The 3,664-nt window shown below is 35.6% G+C and overlaps 1 pseudogene; it reads right to left on the bottom strand.

Moving 5' to 3' along the window:
• Window positions 1-2,960: 2,960 nt before the first annotated feature.
• Window positions 2,961-3,034, bottom strand: LOC118151757 (U4 spliceosomal RNA; annotated as a pseudogene).
• Window positions 3,035-3,664: the final 630 nt, after the last annotated feature.

Here is a 3,664-nt window from a genome sequence, read left to right on the forward strand (position 1 = left end):
CATCAGGTTTGGGACTGAGAACTAGGATTTCATTATGTAAATCTGGTCTCGATATAGATGAGGTTTCCATTCCTCAGGCATAATTCTCTAAATACAGTTCTTTTGGTATCCTTCAACTTGATCAAAACGTGTCCCACTCCATGTACTCAACATACAATGTTGGGATAGGTGTGTACTCAATGTAAGAGTATTGTCGTTCAACGGTGGGAAAAGGAAAGACACACTGCAATCACTGAGAGAAGTTAACTCCATTTTTTCCCCAAGGGATAAAACTCAAAAATTCTTGCCATTCATAGTATTGAGCATGAAGTAAATAATCTTGTGATAGTGTACATCTGATACAGATATGACTTCTCCCAGTTGTGAAACCTATGAACACCAAAAATAAAAACAAATTATCAGCTACACTAAGCATGTTCCCCCCCCCCCACACACACACAGAGAGAGAGAGAGAGAGAGAACCAATATACAATTGTGGAATAGAAATAGAATGACTCAATCAACACTTTCAGAAACACGAACAAGGAGAGAAATACACCAGTCATTAATTTAAAGGAATTCAAATTCTCTCAGGCAAAAGTTATGAGAATAGGGAGTGAATTCTTCCTTGAGTGGTTCAGCCCATTGGTCTCCATGGCCCATACTTCCAACCCTGGTTAAGCCCCTTATTTTTTATTATCATCTTAGGTTACATATGGAATGGATATTGGGATATGTGCACTCTTTGGGAAATGAACATTTTTTCCCTAGCCTGTTTCCTTGTCATGAACTTTTTGTTGGATTATACTTCATACAAATTCATTCAGATGTGTATATATTTTATTTCAAACCATGTGCTAATCACATACACTTTTTTATATACCAACCTCTCTCCATCCTCTTTCCAATATTTCTTTTCTCTCTCTCTCTCTCTCTCTCTCTCTCTCTCTCTCTCTCTCTTAGTTATGGTTATCTTGACTGAATGAGTTGTTAGAATGGAGCTAAACTTTTTGTCTCTGTCTTCCAGCTGAAAGGACTCATTGGGAAGCATCTTAATTTAGTCCCAGATTGTAACAAAGAGTATAGCAGTTGTATCATTGATTTTATCATTGCCAGAAAACTAAATCCTAATTGGCCTTTGTTCGCCAACATATTCTAGGTTTTATCATTTAATGGGTAAGGATGAGAATTCTGTCTTCCAACCCCACAATTCTGAACTCTTGCTACATCCCTTCATACATGCTTGGAAACCAGCCAATTTTCCTTTACTTCCTTAGTTCCTTGAGTACTTTTTAAAATGCAGGCAATAATAATAAACTCAGGCTATCAATATGTAACTTGTCAACTCCTTTCCTAAAATTACAGGATATTTAAGTATGTTTTCTGCCTTTTAAGGTATCATGAGTAACAGTGTTACCAAATGTTTTGCCATAGCATAATATATATTGTTTCATTTACAAGCCTGATACATATTTCTCTCCATCTCATTTTCTATTCTATAGCCTTGGCAACATATTTTAATGTTTTTAATGCCAATAAAACAAATTCTGAACAAATTTCTGTATGAGCTGGGATAAACTAGATTATACTACAATAGCAAGTAATTCAGAAAAAGAGACTTAACAGAGCAAAGGCTTATTTTACACCCCATTGTACATGTCCTCTTACCATTGGCTGAGACTCTGCTCCATGGTGTCATGGCTGCTAGTTACTCAGACATGGACATCATGATGGCCTTGGGGAATTTTTCGTCGTACTGCCTGCCTTTATTTGATTGTATGAATAAAAAGAACATGCTTGGTCTCAAAGCTTCTGCCTGAAGGTAACATGCATCACTTCTCAAATTAGTTTGGGCAAATCAATTCACATTACCACTCTGAGTTTAAGTGAGTGGAGAAGTCCCCTGACTACTATGCACCCAGAATGAAAGAACCAGCTATTTTTTGAACAGATCTAATGACTAGTGAGAATTTTTTTCTGTACAATTTTCCCCCATGGAATTAATTCTTGTTTGTTTTTGTTGTTGTTAGTCCTTTTTTCTATTTTCTTAATGCAAATTTAATGTTGAACTAAATTTCCAATTATCTAAACTTTGGAAGACATTCGGATGCATCAAGCATTATTACAAATTAATTTTCTTGTAAAAACATCTCTGGGAACTTGCAAATATGACCCAATGAACACTGACAATTATCCTTTGTATATCAGATCAACAGTTGTCATCTGAGAACTCCTCTATCTTTTTACTATTTTGCATCTTCAATTTATTTTATCCATATGATTATTTTTTGTTGTTTACTTTCTTGGTTTGGTGGATCTATCTCCAGTATTTTTACCAGGAAATGAATAATGTAGAGGAAATATTTGTGCTCATAATTATCAAAAAATCTTTATTCTGCCATCACCCTTCATTGGTAATTTCACTGATGTTGAATTTTAGACTTGAAATTATTAAAGTCATTGTCCCAGTGTTCTTTTCCTTCCTATGTGACTGAAGTCTGGGGACAATATGATTTCTTTTTCTTTGAAGGATTTTGTAATTGTTCCATTATGTGCTTTGATGCAGAAATGTTTTGTGTACTTTCAATCGCTAATTCTAATACAAATCCTTCATTTCCGGCACATTCTCTATGAATTATTTCTTTGATCATTCTTTCCCCTCTGATTTCTTCTGATGTCTTTCTTTCTGAAATTTTTATTATTTATATATTAGGTATCCTAAAATAGTCTTTTAATTATATTTTATCTTCTATGTTTCTATCAATTTGTCTTTTTGATTAATTTGGCAAAAAAAAATCCTTTTGTTTTTTCAAATCTTCTGTTGAATCTTCTTTTTTTTTTGAGACGGAGTTTCGCTCTTGTTACCCAGGCTGGAGTGCAATGGCGCGATCTCGGCTCACTGCAGCCTCCGCCTCCTGGGTTCAGGCAATTCTCCTGCCTCAGCCTCCTTGAATCTTTTTTTTTTTTTTATTTATACAATCCAGTATTCTTTAATTAGCAATAATCGCGCCTCGGATAAACCTCATTGGCTACGATACTGCCACTGCGCAAAGGTGCAATCCAGTATTTTTAAAAATATTTATTAACTTAAATGTTCCCTGTTATGGCACCCTATTCTTCATACATCATGACGTGATCCAATTGTTACCCTGTAATAATATTTTTGATATACGTTTTAAAGTTTGCTTCTTTCTACAGGTGCTTTGTTTCTTCCACAGTTTTGTCCATGCCTGTTTTGTGTGTGTTTAACATATTTGTTGATTTGCATTTGTTTGTGGTGTTCATCTCTTGGTTTTGGTATCTGTACTTCTGATTATAGGGTTTCCTCAGTTGCCTAATAAGCCTCAGTTGTCTGCTAATATTTAGGAATAGAATGCTAAAAAATTGACTGATATCTCGGAGCACAAATGTTGTCAATTGCAATCCTTACTATAACAGCAGTGCAATGAGAAGTTTCCTTAAGGAATCCCTTTGAGGGTCAATGTGTTTCTGTCTTTATTCTAAGGCTGTTAAAATCACTCTGGAAAGACTTTTTTCTCTCCTTCCCAGAGGGAGAAGCCTGGCTTTCAGCTTTCCAGTAGCATAGTTAAGAATGTACCCAGCACTTTGGGAGGCTGAGGCAGGTGGATCACAAGGTCAAGAGATCGAGACCATCCTGGTCAACAAGGTGAAACCCTGTCTCTAC

The sequence above is a fragment of the Callithrix jacchus genome, chromosome 2 (genome assembly GCF_049354715.1).
Source record: "Callithrix jacchus isolate 240 chromosome 2, calJac240_pri, whole genome shotgun sequence".
Taxonomy (NCBI): Eukaryota; Metazoa; Chordata; class Mammalia; order Primates; family Cebidae; genus Callithrix; species Callithrix jacchus.